Source organism: Pezoporus flaviventris, unplaced genomic scaffold (genome assembly GCF_033815535.1).
Source record: "Pezoporus flaviventris isolate CSIRO_AGI_PZ_B2104156 unplaced genomic scaffold, CSIRO_AGI_Pfla_v1 ptg000007l, whole genome shotgun sequence".
NCBI lineage: Eukaryota > Metazoa > Chordata > Aves > Psittaciformes > Psittacidae > Pezoporus > Pezoporus flaviventris.
The window spans coordinates 90,875,651-90,893,207 of NW_026892555.1; the positions used below are offsets into that span (position 1 = coordinate 90,875,651).

Sequence of the window (17,557 nt, forward strand, 5' to 3'; positions counted from 1 at the left end):
TCATTAACAAGATATTGTCACAGAAAATCCACATTTCAGTCTCTGGTTAGATTTCTTAAGTATTCGTCAGCACCATTAGCTATTAGAAAAGATGAGCCCCGAATCTGGAATTCCAAGCAGCAAGGCAAGCTTTTATATGGGAGGACATGTCATCAGGAGTCAGGGACAGTCTGTAGCTAGGGAAAAATCTTTTAAGCATCCTTTGAGATCATTGTACAATGTCTTGATTACTGTTTGAGTCTGTTTACATCCCTAGAAGATCTCTGTAGGAAATTTAAAAGAAGAAAAAAACAGCTGTGGTTTACAGTTCCAGGAGGTTGTTATAAAAGGTGGCAGAGAAATGTTAAGGCAGTGCTGTCAGTTGAAGATCATGTCTTGGATCACTTGTGCTGAGATCATCAGCTGCTAGAAGAAATAAATTGGTCTTTTACACAGTAAGGCTGGTGGACTTTCAGAATCAAATGAACCCCAACACTGAGGCAGAGTGACTGCTGCCTCAGAGATTACTCTGGATGGGTGGTTGCAGGCAGCCCTACATGTTCCTCTTGTCTTCAGTCCAACCCTCAGCTGTTCTGGTTGGAAAGCTGCAGAAACTCATTTGCATGGCTGTTAGATGAAAAGTGGTCTTCCCTGCCTCAGGGTGCCTTATTTGACTGTGTAAAGCATTGTCTTAAGCTTACTGTATGCCTTCCAAGTTGTAGCTAGCACTGCTACCCAGCTCAGAAGTCATGTATATGACTGTATCTACCTGCACTCATATCCAGGAGCTGCAAGGAACTCTAAAATGTGCATCCACTGTCTCTTGAGAAACAAGTGTCCTCAGAGAAATATTCTTTTTTTTCACCCGTAATTGACAGGGCCCTGATTTTTGTGTCCAGTTTGAATTCACGCAGAATGCAAGTCAAATAACCTTCTACTGTGTGGGTTGGTGGTTGTTGTTGCTGTTCTTTTTTTTTTTCTCTCTTTAGCAGATGTTTGCAGGTTGTATGTGATAATGCTGAAATGTGATTGCTTCTTGATGTATGGCGGAACATGATGTACAGGCTGAGCTGCTTGTTTGCATTTCTGATTAAACACTTGCTGTGATGGTGCAGTTCTAAAATTTGATTGTAAGAGGTGAAATTTTAATCCTTACAAAAAAGGATTTTTATTTATTCCTTCAAATGCAGATAAGGTGATAAAATGGAAACTCAGTGTCAGTTATCAAAGAAAAATTTATTAAATATAAAGCCATAGGCTGTAGCATAATCAAAACCCAGGTAAGCTTTATGATTTATGCTTTACAAACCAATTACTGGCAAATAAAAAGAAAGATAAGTGATAGTGTGAAGAAATAGGAGTACACAGGATGTAACAATGGCCCTCATTCGTTCTTATGAAAAGAACCTTTGTGGATCTCAACAGGATTTGTACATTAGAGCCTGATATTTTAATATCTTAAGCACAAGATTAAACTGACATGGTGAACAATATGTTTTGAACAATCAGAGCTACAGGCTTTCATGAGCAGACTGCTCTCATGCTGATGCTGATTGACGAGAGAAAAATCTTCCTCTCATTTTAGCAGCTTTTCATCAATTATAAAGTTAAAAATGAGCAAGTTTTGCTACAGTCAAAACACCAGGATGTTCGAAAAATAGAGGATAATACTTCATAAATACAAATATAGGATGTTTCCCGTTAAGAAAGCCCAGAGAACAGAGCGTATGTGAAGCACAACATTGAAACTGGAGGAAAAAAAAGGATCTGTTAGAAAAATCCACCCTGCTAGTAATGGTGGGAAGGGGAAAGAAGTGCAGGTCTCATTCTGCCTTGCCTTGTGAGAATGAAAATAAAAGCCAGTCACAGGGATGTGCATGCCAGGGGAAAATCACTGCAAAATCATAAACAGCTGTTTCTATATTGGTGGTGTTCTGTAGAGGAAATTGAAATGTATGTATATTTTTAAATGAGGAGAGTTGTTTTCAAAACTCCCAAATCTGAAGCTGTTTGGCTTGCAGGATGATTAGGAAAACTGAATGGGAGACAGGACATCTCTCTGCCTACAACCTTATCAGCTATCTCTTATTTATGCTGCTAGATTAGAGAGCTACTGCAAAGAGGTGAGAAAAGGACTATCTGTGGAATGGCATTCCTGATACACAGCAACACTTTGTTGGTCTCGGTAAGTGAAGGATTCCCATGTAGCATCATCAGCTCGACATGAATGCAGATAAAAAGCACTCTCCTGAGGCTTGGAGGCTGGCTGAAGTTATTAGCAAAACAAAGCTTGGCTGATTTGGAGAGAGGCAAATTTCTGACACTTTTAGTCTGACAACATTCCTACCCACTTCAAACAATAGAAAGCATCAGGGTGGATTTTTCAGGGGCTCTGAGCAGCAGTATTTCTCTTTGAAAATAGAAATGAATAGTTGGGCAGCTATACTGGAAGTGCCTTGAATATTAGTGATCACAAGTTACCATCTGGGGGAGAGTTTGAAGCCAAAAGGACTCTGGAAAACTCCAGCACATACTGTGTGTGAAGGGGGAAAAGGGGTGCTCATCTTCCCTATGCTCTGGTGACTCTCCCCTGGTGTGTTGCTGCAGAACTGAGGGGAAAAGTACCTGCTAGAGATGTGTTGGGAGGGGAAAAATCCACCCCAGGAGATGGGGGGCTACAGCGGAGGCTGAGTCTGGAGGCTCCTGGAGGCAGAAGACAAAATGAGCTGGGTTGTGAAGTGGGCAGAGGGAGGGAGTATGGAGGAGACAGGAGGAGGTGGGTTTAGCTGCATAAGGTGATTGGAAACCAGAGGTCTTGGACCAAAACTGAGAAATTCTGCGACTGAAGTTTAAGCCCGTACAGACCATGCAAGAGCTGCTGCACTTCCAAGACTGGCTGCTTGGATAATCCAAGTAGACTTTCACAGACAGGCACTATATGATGTTTCTTTCTCTGGGGTTTTCTTCTATTCCCAATTTGAAAAATTACTTGGATGGTAGTGGATGAATTTGTCAGGGTTTTCATCTCTGGGCCTTCCATGTTAGGTTCTAGGTACATCCCAGATAGGCTAAACAGCTTGCAGAGCTGGTCTTTTATGTGGGGGCTGAGATTTGACGTAGAGCTTAATATTTGTAAGATGGGGAAAGGAAAAATGGCAAGAAGGAGAGCCACACTGACTGGGTGGCTGTAGCCAATGGAGAATAGACTGTCAGTTGTGCTTTGCTAAACCAGATCCATGGCTGGCTCTTCTTTGTGTGTGTTGTATTTCAGTGCTGCATGTGATCCAAAAGCTGTACGTAATCTCTCCATGGTGACTGCACAGTATTTCTTTCTATTTAAGGAGGGAAAGAGGTTTGGGTTTTCTGCCAGAATTCCCACTCAGGTAATTACACTTCTGCCTGCAGAATTTCTCTGTAGCTTCAATTGTAGTAGTTTTTCACTCCCACTACTAGAAAGTGCAAGCGCAGATCTGCTGCTGTGCTTTGGGAATGCAGCAGTGGTTGCTCTGCTGAGGCAAGTGAAGTGACCCTGCCATGCATCATTTATGCTGCGTTTGCCCCTATTAAAGGTTGCTGCATCTTGCTACTTTGCAGCTCTTATCTTTCTGTGCTTGACTTTGGCATAACAAGTTGGTCTTGCTAGTGATATTGCTAGATGATAGTGAGACAGCCAGCTGGAAGCCAATGAAAAGATGATTAAGAGCCAAGAAAAAACCATATGGAGAGAGAGGGATTTCTCTGTAAAGAGTTATAAGTAAAAGTGTTTGTCTTTGGATCCCACTAACTGTTTTTTCCCTTCTTTGCATCAGTTTTATGGGTGGGAAGTGGTTGCAGTTGATTAGCAAATTTTACCAAATCTCTTTAACTAGAACAGATGTTGTAAACAGTAGATATTTCAAGCATCACTGTCAGTACTAAAAATCAACATATTGACGTTGTAATGGTAATAATTATTTTTCATGATTCCACTAATGTTAACTACTATACTATATATGATACCAACATGATATAAATACTGTTGTTTTGTAAAATATGAGATATATTGAATGAAGGTCATCTTGTCTCAAATTTAGGTGATGTTATTTTTGTTTCTGAGCTTCTGACAACAGAGCTAATAAGGTCCAGCTTAGCCTCAAAGACACTTCTGGAGATGCTTAATTCTCTTTTGAAATTGAAGTAGACAGGCCTTGTTCACTCAGAGCATTATATAGAGATTTAAAATAGGGGATGTCCGGCATTTATAAGACACATCAAATACAGTGTAGATAGTAAACAGAACTGGGACAATTGAAACAAATTATTGATTCATGGAATTTAGTCCTTCTCTTCACAAAATGTTCACACGCAGACTGTGTTGCTATTGAATATAGCTCTTATTCAGATTTACTAAATGAATGTTATGGTGAGTGTGTGGGTTTAAAGAAAAATTCTGTTAACTAATTCTGTATAGTTCACATCCTCAAGACTCAAGCTGTTTCACATATGTTACTGTTTCAGTTTCCCTGACTGACTGAATGCTATTCAAGTGAATAGTACCGAATCCCTTCCTGAATTGGTATTAGGAGTAGGGGTGCTTAAACTTTCTTTTTGAGGTTGCAGGTTTCTTGGGAACATGGGATAGTTTAAGGGCAGCCTGACAAATAGGAAGTGGAATTTTTTTACGAAGTTCAGTGTCTTCCTTCCTCTCCAGTAAGAACTAGTTAATTCTACTAGTTACTAGAAGTGTCACGGACTGTGCTACTTCATTGAGAACGGGTGTGCTAGTATGTTTTTTTCTCTTGCTGCAATGTTCACAGCAGCTTTTGCACAGTGTCTTCTTGAACAAGGATTCCGGCTGGCCTTTCATGGATTTAGTTGCAATGTGATGAAATACTAGTGGGGGGTCTGTGTAGGTGGAGGGCACTGGTATCTGATGGTAAGACTGCCTTGATGGTTTTGAAGGACAGATATTCTTGGTGTTCAGAACTGCTGTGTTTGTGTCTCACCTCTGCATCCAATTATGTGCAGAACACAGCTTGCCTGAGAGATAGAAGAGCTTTTTCTTTTTCTACCCAACTGGAAAACTTCATTGAGCTGAAGGATGATGCTTATCTGAAGTATATCTTTTTCCTGCATCCCTCTTTGTTCTTTTTCCTCTTCCCAAGCAACAGCAAAACCTTCCATTTATAGAATCATAGAATAGTTAGGGTTGGAAAGGACCTTAAGATCATTTAGTTCCAACCCCCCTGCCATGGGCAGGGACACCTCCCACTAAACCATCTCACCCAAAGGCTCTGTCCAACCTGGCCTTGAAAACTGCCAGGGATGGAGCATTCACAACTTCTCTGGCCAACTCATTCCAGTGCCTCACCACCCTCACAGTAAAGAACTTCTTCCTTATATCCACTCTAAACTTCCCCTGTTTAAGTTTTAACCCATTACCCCTTGTCCTGTCACTACAGTCCCTAATGAAGAGTCCCTCCCCAGCATCCCTATAGCCCCCCTTCAGATACTGGAAGGCTGCTATGAGGTCTCCACGCAGCCTTCTCTTCTCCAGGCTGAACACCCCCAACTTTCTCAGCCTGTCTTCATACGAGAGGTGCTCCAGTCCCCTGATCATCCTCGTGTTTTCATGAGAGCACAGGGGCAGGATCACCTCCTTTGAGCTGCTGGTCATGCTCCTTTTGATGAAGCCCAGGATATGGCTGGCTTTCTGGGCTGTGAGTGCACACTGAAGCTAGGTTATGTTAAGTTTCTCATCAACCAACACCCCCAAGTCCTTCTCCGCAGGGCTGCTCAGAATCTCTTCTCTACCCAACCTGTAGCTGTGCCTGGGATTGCTCTGGCCCAGATGTAGGACCTTGCACTTGTCATGGTTAAACTTCATGAGGCTGGCATTTCCTGTTGGTTTTCCTGTTAAATTAATCTCTATGAAAGCTGCTTATGTTTCCATCTTAGATACTTTTGCTGTTAGCCTAAATATACTAATGTCTGTCATCTTTGCTGAAACTGTCTCTGCTCTAAGCGTATCAGTTGAACTCAAGGGGATCTGTGTTGTCACCCTTACTTGAATTAGTGGATGTTTTGGTCTTCTGAGAAAGCTTATGTTTCTGCCACTGAAGAGTCATTGCAGACTGCATGGTATGAAAGACTCCTGTGCCCTGTGTAGTAACTCAGCGGCATTTGTTCTCCAGAAATATGTAATGCAGATGAAGGCAGCTTCTGCATCGGGTGAGTTGGGAATAGTCCAGGAGTCTCTTATCAGTTTGTTGGGTTGAGCTTGTCTTTTTCCCATGCCTTTTCAGACCCGGCCATTTTACTTGGAATACTTCAAATTTGAAGCCAATGATGACTATGTTCTCAAAGATACAGTGGAAATTGCATGGGGTTCTCATTCTAAGCTTTTGGGCTAAGCCAAAATATACTTCCCTAAGGGAATAAAGAAACCTGGAAGTGTAAATCCATGTAAAGGGGCAAACCAAAGCCCTGTTGGAATAGGGGGACTCATGTGTAGTCAGAAGGGCATGCATAAATGAGGGTCTCTTGGCAATATTTCTTCACCCTTGGGAACAAACTACATGAGATGCTGTGCTAATGGAGAAGGAAGCGTGAATGTACAGACAGCCCCACACAAAGCTTATGGTTATCACTGGAATAAGACTGTAGTTAAGGGCAAGTTACTCCACAGGGAGTAAAATAGGCCTGTGATCCCATGCACTTCCAGTTGCTGGAGCAACTAGGCTGGGGCTGTTTCAGGCATCAGTCTTGCTCTGTTGTGAAGTGATGCTAGAGCTCCTTTCACGTGACAGGACAGGTCTTCTCTTGGAAGACAGCTGTCCTAAGAGAACCACCTGGCTCCAAAGTGACCTGGGAGGGTGGGCAGTCCTCCAGCCTAGGTCAGCTGGCATCCTTGCTTGTTCCTGACTGCAGTCTGGACTCTGAGGAAGGGCTTAGGGGAAATACCACTGTCTGGAATCCAGATGTCTGGCAGGAATACAGAGAGAGACTGCCCAATTTCATTTCAAGTTTCCCATGTTAGAGGTGAGGGAGATTTGTGAAGTTAATTAGACTCCAGATTTGAACTTTCCTCGTGGGTGTTTGAAACTGGCATGCTCCTTTCAGCTTATCTGCATATAGAGCATGTTGGACCTGGGATGCTCCTGGAACAAGAAGCGGAGTGTATGATATAGCTGCTTTCCAGGGACTGCCTTGTCAGAGTCTGTGATTCAGCTCTTTGCCTTATGGATTAAACTTGGAGTATTCGTGTAGTTTTAGATTTCTTTTAAAACAGTTTGCGGAGATGAAATATGTGCTGTTAATTAGAGCTCTGCTGCTGTTCACAGAATGCTGGCTGTGCTGAGCAAAGCTCTTCAAACACCTTTTTCCTGAATTAGAACAGGCAAAGCACTGGCCTGTCACACTGCCTTAGCAGGCAGTAGAGATGAGGTGAGGAGCTATTTGTTCCTGGTGGCATTTCTTGCGCTGCTGGGAGACTGGCCATGCAGTAAGGTGGAGCCAGCACTGCTCATCTCCTGGGATTCCTAGGAGCATGGGGCAGGAGTGACTTACTGCAATTGCCAAATATGTTACTACTGTGAGCAACATATCGTAAACATACTTTTGCACAGTGGCCAAATAACATATTAGCAGAAGTTTAATGCAAAATTGTCAGAACTTTCAAGAAAGCTGTGCCATAGCTTTGCTCCTGTGCTCAGTAGCAACTTTCTTCCAGTTCTCAGCTGCTTGTTATCTATAGCTGGTTCATAGTTCTAGATTTATATTTTAAACTTTTGTGGTTACTTCTTCCATCCCTTGATTCAGTGGATCCCCTCTCTTTGTCAGGCAGCATCTGTCTGGTTTCTGCCCCCTTCTGAGTGAGGGACCTTCATGCTTTACCTATCCTTGCTCAGAGTAAGTTCTGTTTCATCTGTTGTTGTGGGACTGGAGCTGTAACTTGTTTTCTTTGCATAAGCCTGCGTCTAGTTGAGATTGTCTTGCTAAGTTTTAGACATTCTTGTGGTGTGAGATAGTATGTGGGAACAAAATTTGTGTATAAGTAGTTTAAGAATTGGCTAAATATTCCCTCTTATTTAGCCGCTGTTCACACTCAATTCCTGAAACCCTCTGCTATGCACAGAGAGCACTTTCAGTCCTAATGCGAAAGCTGTTCAGAAATAGATTGATTCAGTTTTTCTGGCTAAATGGGGAATGGTCCAGATTTGTATGTGAGAGCTGAGACTAAAAACTTGTTGTTTGCTTCTATTTAAACAAAATATGTTTTGTTTAAAAAAAAAAAAAAATCCAAAGAGGTTCCAAAATTTCTCCTGAAATGTTTTTCGCTTTCTTGTATTTAAAAAAAAAATAGCAGAAACATGAAGCTGCTTTGGCAGCACCTATCTTGTGGAGATAGAATTAAAAAAACCACTGCTCAAGCTGGGGTGGGAGGAAAGGCTGAAGAGTGTTTACTAGAAGTGTACTAGTTGTGTGGCTGGAATAGCTTTTAGCTTGGGAAAATATTACAAATCTATTCACTTTACATATGGACAAGTGGTGATATATCAGAGCACTGTGTATCGTGTGTATACCCTTAGTATAGAAATGCCTTTTCTCAGGAAGCTTCTATCTCTGGAGTGGAAAGCAACAGCTATTTTTAGTGTGCTGCAACATTGCCTAGGAGAGCACAGGATGATGCTGTTTCCCCAGCTCGCTTCATGACTTTCGTAATATACTAAGGAAGGATTGATGACAAACTAGTACCACCAGGTGAGCATGGACACACCTTCATGCTCTTTTGAAAGAGGTCACTAAAGCTGTGTTGTGGAACAGTCTTAAAAAACAAACAAAACCAAACTACCAACAAAAAATATTGCATCAGAAAAGAGCTCTTTAAGCTATGCAGTGAAACTGTGAGTGCTTGAAATACCAGCTTTAGAAACAAGCATTACGGTGCAGTTCCTGGGCTGTTTCTGTTGGGTGCCTAGAACAGTGGGCACTAAGATGTAAGAAACTTGGTGTTGTCTCAGGAAATTATCGCCTGTGTAAAGGGACAGCAGGAGACTTCTGTCTTACCTCCTGCTGGAACCCCATTCCTGAAGATTCAACTTCAGGACTAGCTACTGCCTTCTGTGTATGCATGAGATGTGTACTGCATTCCTAAGAAAGATCAACAATCCCATGCTTTTCTGATATGTGTGATCAATCAGAGGTGACATCCTAACATGAAACCTTGCAATAAACGTTTGCAGCAGGCTTTGCAGAGCCTTGCCAGGTTGCTGGAGTTTCTAAGTCAACATTTTGCTTGGGTGATGATAATGGGATCATCACGTTTACTCTTCTGTTGACAGCTGCTCTGCTGATTTCCCTTTGCAAATGACTTTGGGTTTTGCAAGTGTAACTGGTGAAGAGCCATGTGAGTGTGACAGAACAGTCTGTTACTGCAGTAAATGGAAAAAGCAAAATGCAAACACACTGTCGAAATCTTGTCTCTTGTATTCTGAATGCTCGCTTTTAAATCCAGTGTGCTGATGTTTGGTGGAGTTACTTTGTGCTTTTTCTTGGTGTGCATTTGTGTATTTTTCCACTCAATACTAGCTTTATTGTTACATAGAAGAAGTTATATGCCTGAGAGCCTGCTGCTGTTGAAAGTGATAATGTGTGGAATTTGAGTTAGTTACTGAAAGACATTATTTCAACAGCTATCAGAGAATAGAGGTATAAAATGGCTAAATTTGGCAAGTGCATACAGGATCTGTGTTTTCCTGATTAGCAGAAGTGTCAGTTATTGTAAAAGAAAATCATAATTGCAGGTTACTCTGGTTAGATGGTTTTCTTCAAGAAAACTGAAATATACACTCAAAAGCATGTTTTAAAACTAGGGGTTTCAGTGCAGTCTGAAGACTTGTGAAGATCTAGCCTTTCTGACTTTTATAAAGCCTTGCTGGAATGTTTTAGCAGTTTGTCCTGGTGCATTTATAACAATGCATGGTGGTGATATTGGGAGGGGAAATGATGTTTCATTGTGTGTTTGTGAGCAGGGACCTTCAGTTGTAATCATATAGAAAGATGAAAAATCCATGGATAAAATAATTTAGTCTTGAGTTCCAGAACTCTTGTCATGAGTTCTGGAACTTTCATTCCTGTGAAGAAAAACAGGAAATGGATTGAAATCCATTTAGGACTTTGATTTGGTTTGTGTACTGTCACTGTAAGTCTTTAATGCTGTATATCGTTCACATATGACCAACATAATGATACTAGTAATGCTTCTCTTTACAATAAATTAAGCAAATGTTCAGCCTTTAAATATCCATGATAATTTCTCCTGTTGTTTACAAGGGACTCCCATTGTGATCATGAAAGAGGAACATATGGCTTATGGATATAATGTCAGCTTCTCAAAGTATTTCACACTGGGCCTATTCTAGAACTGATAGGTATCTGACATGCACTCTGGAGCATTGACAGAGAAAGATATCTAGATGTCAGGAACAGTTCCCAGGTGAGAGCCTCACAGCCAGAAGTAGTAAAAAGGTGCCCCCTGGCCTCCCACCATCAATTACTTTCCCTGTCACTGTGCTCTTCTAAGATATATTGACTTATATTTAGCTTTCTCAGAAAGGAATTTCAACCTTTTAATGCAGTTTGTCATTTTATGCAAACCTTTATAAGACAATTTGCCTTTAGTTAGACGGTGTCTATGCTGGGTGGTGAGAGAGGGAGCACTCTGTCCTTTTAAAGTGTATGACAGCCTTTAAAATAATAGTGCTAGAATAAATTTCAAAGTGTGGCCATAGTAGTTTTCTGTAAGAGCTCTGACAGGTAAGATCTGTCAGGTTTTGCTGTGACGTTTTACAGCATTATGTTCTTGCATATAGCCAACATACTACCATAAGCTGCCCGTGAAGATTACACACAAGAACAATATTTTGCTGTTCCTGTTACAGGAGCAGTAACCTCTGGCTGAAGGCAAGGTGGAGATGGAAGGGTGATGGTTTGGATATACCATGGCTAAATTCAGCAATGTCTCTTTAAGAGAGTTTTAATCTTCTTGTTGGGTCATTCCAGATGTGGATAAATTTTAAATTTGTTTCTGTGATAGTTGCTATTTCCAAATCCTCAGCATAATTCTGCTCTTGCTTTCCTAAAGCAGTCTTGCTTCTGAAGCCTGGGAAGTTGTTGCAGTCTAAGACTGGTCTGAGACAAGTCGATATTGGCATGCATAGTGGAAAATATCCCAGGGATTTAATTACTGAACTATAAAAATCTTCTTTCCTTCTTGGCCTCCAATTCTTTTTTGTTTGTTTCTTTGTTTTTATTAGGGTGGATAACAAGAAGTTGGGAAGGTTATGCTGTATTTTATTTACATGGCTATCCTGGTATCAAAGCTGCTGTTTTGTCTGAAGGACCTCTATGGTATGGCTAGTTCAGATGCTTAAAACTAGACTTGCCTACCAGGTGTGCAAGCATTTTAACAAGGGCGATGCAAACTAGATGAAATAGCACCTCCAGTTTAACCACAGAAATGAAATCAAGCCAGGAAGTGTCAACAGGCCAAAAGGCATGGTCTTGGCAGAAAGGCTGTGTTTTCTGCTAGATGGGCCCCATCATGTAAGGTGCTTGGCAGCCCAGCGGTGTTGGGGTAACCTTGTTTAGCCTTTTGGACCAAATGTTCAATGAAATCGTCCCTAAGACAGGGTTCAGATGGTTCACTGAAGGGAATTGGGTTTGGGTTTGGTTTTCTTTTGGTTTGTTGTTTTTTGGTTTGTTTTTTTTTCTTTCTGTTTTTTTTTTTGACTGGGAAATTGAACCAGGTTGGCCATGCGAATCTGTCCTGCCTTGCAAACAGTAAAGTCAGCACATGGGACTTGGAATGGCACAAAGGTACTGCTGGGAGGGACCTGGCAAGTAGTCTGTGCCAAGCAGAAACGGTGTTTTCCAGGAGCACTGGCTCTTCCATGACCCAAACAAACTTTGTTGTTGTAGGGTACCTGCAGTATGGGTTTTGGGGGCCTGGTCCTTTAAAACTGGCAGACTCAGCTGAGCTTAGCATAACACAAACTTTTGTTTGCTTTCCTGTTCCCTGCCGCAACTCTGCTCCACAGCTAACTGTATTTAGGGCTAGGAGAAGAATTTGGCTTGTCCTGTCTTCAATACATTCATCCTTGGAAGTAGGAAGGGAGCTGCTGAATCTCCAGTGCAGAGTTGGGCTACTAAGCACAGGAAACCTGTGACAGAGGTAAGACTCAAGGCCAAAGACAACCCCTCAGGATGGAAGTAGCCCTGGTGTCTTTGCCAGTCCTTGCTGTTCTCACCAAAACTGCCAGTGGCAGCTGTGAGGTAAAAATGCTCACTTCTGGAAAGCCTACTAACAGCCTCACAGAACATCAGTTCAAAGATTGTTCTCATGCTTGGCGTGTTTCTCTCCTGCCTCTTCAGGAATCATGTTAATATTATCACCTCTCATCAAACATTAATCTGTACATCATTTGCCAATTGAAGCATGAGTAGGTTGCACAGATTTATTTAGCAAGCAACAACTGCTGCCTAGGCTCTGTAGTCTAGTTGTTAACAGCTGGCTGTTTGGGTTGTGTTTTTAAGTGGAGAGCCTATTTATAGGCGACAGAACACATGCGTGTCCTTGTTTGTGCTACTGCAGATCCTGGTTAATCTCTTCTGGTACAACAGCCTGGTCTAGCTAACAGACTAGGTAGTACAGTGTGTATTAAAATCTGTGTGGGAGAATCTTAGAGGTTGTTTTTTGCTTTTTTTAGGTTTTTTGGTTTGTTTTTTTTTTTCCATCTTTCTATCACTATCTTGAAGCTTTGGAACAGACTGATAGCCTACAGACAGGCTACTTGTCTAGGAACTGGGGGCAAATGTTTTGTAGCTGGTCTCTTCCAGGCTACAGGGGAAAAGATCAGTGGTGGTGTCTGACACAATATGCCATTAGGAAGCATTCTCGTGCCGAAGGATCTGATCTTAAAGTATGTAATGTGTATGCATCACACCCCATTCCTTAACCAGAGGAGGGCAGAGTTAAGTTTTGGTTGCTTCTTGAAAATTAGATGGCAGGCAAAGTATCTGCAATGATAGGAGGCTGGGAGCGGTCTCATTCCTGCTTAAGGGCTGGGGAAGAAGAGAGTGCTGGCTAACACCCAGCACAGGAAAACCTGTCTGTATCTGAACATCCGACACCATCATTGAGAAGGGGCCTATGGCCTAGTGCCTCTATACACCCAAGCAGCTTGCCTGTAGCACTCTGCTATTCAGAGGTGCTACTTACTTGAGTCACTTTTGACACTGAAAGCCCTGTGATTGTAGCATAGCACACATTGAAGTGCTTAGTTACAAAACTGAAAACAAAGAAAAGTGAGTACAACACAATTTTGGGTTCTGTTAAATAGCAGCTATTTTTTTTTAAAATTGCTTTAGTGTCCCTACTGATTTTTAGGGGTTATGGAGAGTGAGAAATCAGATTCCTCCCTGGCTACTTGCTTCTTCTGGAGTTCACATACCTCTAGCTGCTTTTCTCTCTGTTGTTCTAGAAGAAATTCCCCTGATCCAAATGGCTGTCTTCTCTGCTCTCTTCCAAACTCGTACTGTTACTTGTTTCATATGTAGGAAATGGTATCTCCCACTGCTGCCTGCCCTGAGAGCTTCTCTGCTTTTATAGTCACACTGTATTCCATATTCTGTATTTTCTATGCTGCTGGTCACAAAATTTTCAGGGATGAGTGCAGCATTTCAGAAATCCCAGGCCAAAGGAAGCATTTGGTGACCGTAAATCTTACCAAATCCAAGGCTCTGTAAATCTGTTTCTGAACTGCAAGGATTATCCTCTGATGCAAGGCCTGCAACAAGGACAAGCATGGCTTTTCTCCCACCTATGCACAAGAATTTTCTACCCAAGAAATGTAGTGTGGTGGGTGTATGGGAGAGTTGGAATATACCTGGATCTTAGCACATCATGACTATCATACATCAGCCCCAGCAGCTGAACATCACTCCAGGCTATGCTACAGATGTAGCCGTGGAGTCATAGCTGAAGAAATTGTAATACAGGCTGAAAGCTTGGCATTTAGGCAGCTTTTATATTATGTATCTGTTGGTTTTACAGGTTCTATTACCCAGTCAGCACTTACTGAAGAGGGACCACTGCATCTAGTCCCATTTGCCCAAAGAAGTTGTGAATGCTCCATCCCTGGCAGTGTTCAAGGTGGGGTTGGACACAGCCTTGGGTGACATGGTTTAGTGTGAGGTGTCTCTGTCCATGGCAGGGGGGTTGGAACTAGATGATCTTAAGGTCCTTTCCAACCCTAACTCTTCTATGACTCTATACTGGCAAATCTTCAGGGACCAGGTTCTGAACGGAGAAACCAGGGTGACTGAAAGAGTTATTCAGTGCAGCCTTGAAGCCTCTGCCAATGCTGGGGCAGGCGCTGGGGGATCTTTCTTTCATGCTTGTGGTCCTGAAATAGCAGGTTCTTTCTTGCATATTCATCTCCAAATGCATGAGAGACATTGCTGTAGTGGGAGAGAGCTGCTTTTGTTTGTGACCAAGGTACAAATTAGCTGGGTAATTAGTAAATGTGCAAGCGTACTTTGCTTGCCCAACTCAAAATGACTTAATCCTCAAACACTTAAGATGACCAACCAAATGAAAAAGGTTGGCAGCAGTTCACTGTGTGCTTTAGAAAATGTGACTCATTACTTCATGGGTTGTCAGGGGTATCTCTCGGGGCCTTTTTCCAATCTCCCAGCTGAGCTGTGTATATGGGGCACATGCGGGTGTGAAGTCTCTGTTCCAGTGTGTTGTCCAGGAACTGACTTCCCTCTGACAAAAAGTGGCTGTCTTTTCCCACAAGAAGACTCTGGCTCTGTCTGCAAGAGTAACATATTCAGTTCCTGCACAGAATTTGCATTTTGATATTATTCTGCTGAACAAGTGGGAGCTGATATATCAGATGTCCACTTTTAAGGAACTTTTCAAGGAAAAAGCTTTTTCAAACTATTGGCCAAGACCTACATAAAACGCTGTTTGGCTGCAAGGCTGCTGTCTTCAGCCAAAGGATATTGCTGAGTAACATGCCCTAATAGAGGGAAAGAAAAAGATATTCTGTCTGGCTGTCCTCTTTGTGAGAAAATACTGCAAGCTGTTCCGACAGAAAGCACATGGCTGCTTTGGGAATACCTAGAGGGAGAACAAAGCTCTGATAAGAAAGCAAAGGAAAGCAGTGGATTGCAGAGACTGACGTCCAGAGAAATCCAGTTACCCAGTCTTCAAGGGTCTGGCTATTATGAACAGCACCTGAAGATGGAAACAAATTGTTACAGCACTATAATCACTTCTTTTTTTTCTTTTTTTTTTTTTCTGTTTTAAGTGTTGCTGCTTCTGGGACCTGCCTCACACAAATATCCTGTAACTTAAAGAAAACAGTGACAGTTCACATTGTTTGACATTCATGGGTATGGTTTTGTTGTAATTCCATCACAGCAATTATTCTATGAGTCTGGGGAAATAAAAGGACAGCTGCTGTTCTGTATTATGCAGAACGCAGAACAATCTGTTTGTCTGTTCCTTCCTTCTCACTCAGTCTCTTGTCACACAAGTCTCTGCAGTAAAGAGTTAAGAAATAGCATTGATATGTGCCTGTGGCAAAGGAGAATGAAGTTCTGTGGAGCACTGGAATAAGCACAAGTACAGACTGGACTCCAGCTAGAATAATGAGGCTGTGCGCTTCAGTCTACATAAATGCTTCTTGCAGCATAGTCCTTAAGTGAATGTGAACAGCCTAACAGATGTGTGTAAACTTTATTTGTTTTAGTCACCTGTTTATACCTCTCCTGAAGCAGTAGGTACTTTGGTAAACATTGTACACGTTTGTCTGCATTTCCTTTTCAGGCATACAGGCATAAATATTAATACACTAATTCAAACATAAATGAGCAGCATCCATGACATCATGAAATTGATTTATAGAATCACAGTACAACGCCTCCTGAGCATCACCTATGAAAGTCATATTGATACACTTGGGATATATTCTTCACTGACATCTACTACTAGCAAAAGATGCAAATGGATAGGCTCTGGTGCTCTCTGCAGGGCACTATGTCAGCATGATACAGCTGATGGGGAAGAGCTGAGCAGATACTTAACATCTCTCTGTAAATCCTCCCTGTTCTGTCACCTCATATAAATAAATAAAAGGGATGCAGCTAAGTCCTGCCAATGACACACACACAAAAGTCTGAGGACTGGCTCTGGCTGCCTGCCTGGTTGTGCTAGGTTTTCCAGGCTATGAACCATATACTTGTGTCTGGGAAAGTATTTAACTTGTGATCTTGACTTCTGGAAGGCTTGGGATGATTTCTGAAGGATCTACTAAATGTAAGAGAGAAGCGAGACTCTTATGATGGGGCTTAAATCTACTCTGAAGGAGCACCTGTGTGGAAAAAATGCTGACGTTTATAAATTGTTTCTCATTTTCTGAAAACTAATTAGAGTTTTCTCATTTATTGAAAACTTGAAGATGAAGAAATGCTGTAGTCTCTGGCACTTGATGCTGACATAGCTCTCCTGTCTTGATGTCAAACAGACATTGGCAGGACTTGACTTTTGTTAGTAATAGATCTATTGTCGATTCATGTGTTATCATTTGTTTTCCCCTCAAAGTACTGATGGAGTTGCTCCCACCTGTTGATGAAGCTGCCATCATTTAGTTTCATATATAGTGCCACTGTATTTTTTAAATTCTTACATCTTAGTGGGCTGCAGGTCTAGTTTTTTCCCTGGATGGACGCTTCTTTTTAGGCTTTTTAGGGTCCCAGTAGTAGTGCTGATGTAAGGAGGATCTCCCAGTTGCTTAAGAGCAACTTCCCTCAGAGCTACAAGAAGCTCTACAAGAAGGTGGCTGCTCTGTATTTACAGTTCTTCTTAGACAACCAGTAATGAATGAAGTAAACCCACAGGCTCTGTTGTGGTTTTCCAGAACTGGTCCCATGGAAGCATAAGAAATACATAGAGCCGGGCTATGCGGTACATCTGGATGTTTTTCCTTGTTTTAGCTTTCTGACCACTTTTGAGTACTCTTTAGAGTTAGAGAATGTGAGTGAATTCCAAAATGAAGGGCATGCCCACTTGCCCAGACTGGTTTGTCTGTAAAAAACCCCTGGCTTGCTCTGCACTCAGGCAGGACCCCTTTATTATGGTAGACAGGCGGGCAGCACTCGGCAGGAAGCAAGCAAAGTAAATCAGAGTTGGAAAATTGCAGGGTACAGGTATTCTTGAAACTGGTGAAGTCAAACTGATTGTTTGGGTTTTTTTAAAGTAGATTCTCAAACACACAGTCTTTGGGAAGACCTTGAAAATCGGAGATGAGGTGGGTTTATGGCACAGTGTTTTTAAGAAGTGAACTGCAAAATGGGGGTTGCAGCTGCAGTGCTGAAAGCATGAAATGTAGGCTGAAATCTCCTACCTTACCTTATAAGAAGCTTCTCTGGTTCTCATGTGATCCTTCTGGGGGTAAACAGGACCCCCTTGTACTCCTTTAGAATTGGTTACAAAGGGTTTGTTTAGGCAGCTTAGCTTGATACGGTC

The 17,557-nt window shown here is 42.0% G+C and overlaps 1 long non-coding RNA gene across 1 annotated transcript in view; it reads left to right on the plus strand.

The window, feature by feature from the left end:
* The first annotated feature begins 6,717 nt into the window (after positions 1–6,717).
* LOC133267295 (uncharacterized) overlaps positions 6,718–17,557 on the plus strand; it is a 72,744-nt gene continuing 61,904 nt past the window's right edge. Inside the window, exon 1 of the long non-coding RNA XR_009742700.1 lies at positions 6,718–6,999. This is a non-coding gene — a long non-coding RNA (uncharacterized LOC133267295). The remainder of the gene's footprint in view (positions 7,000–17,557) is intronic.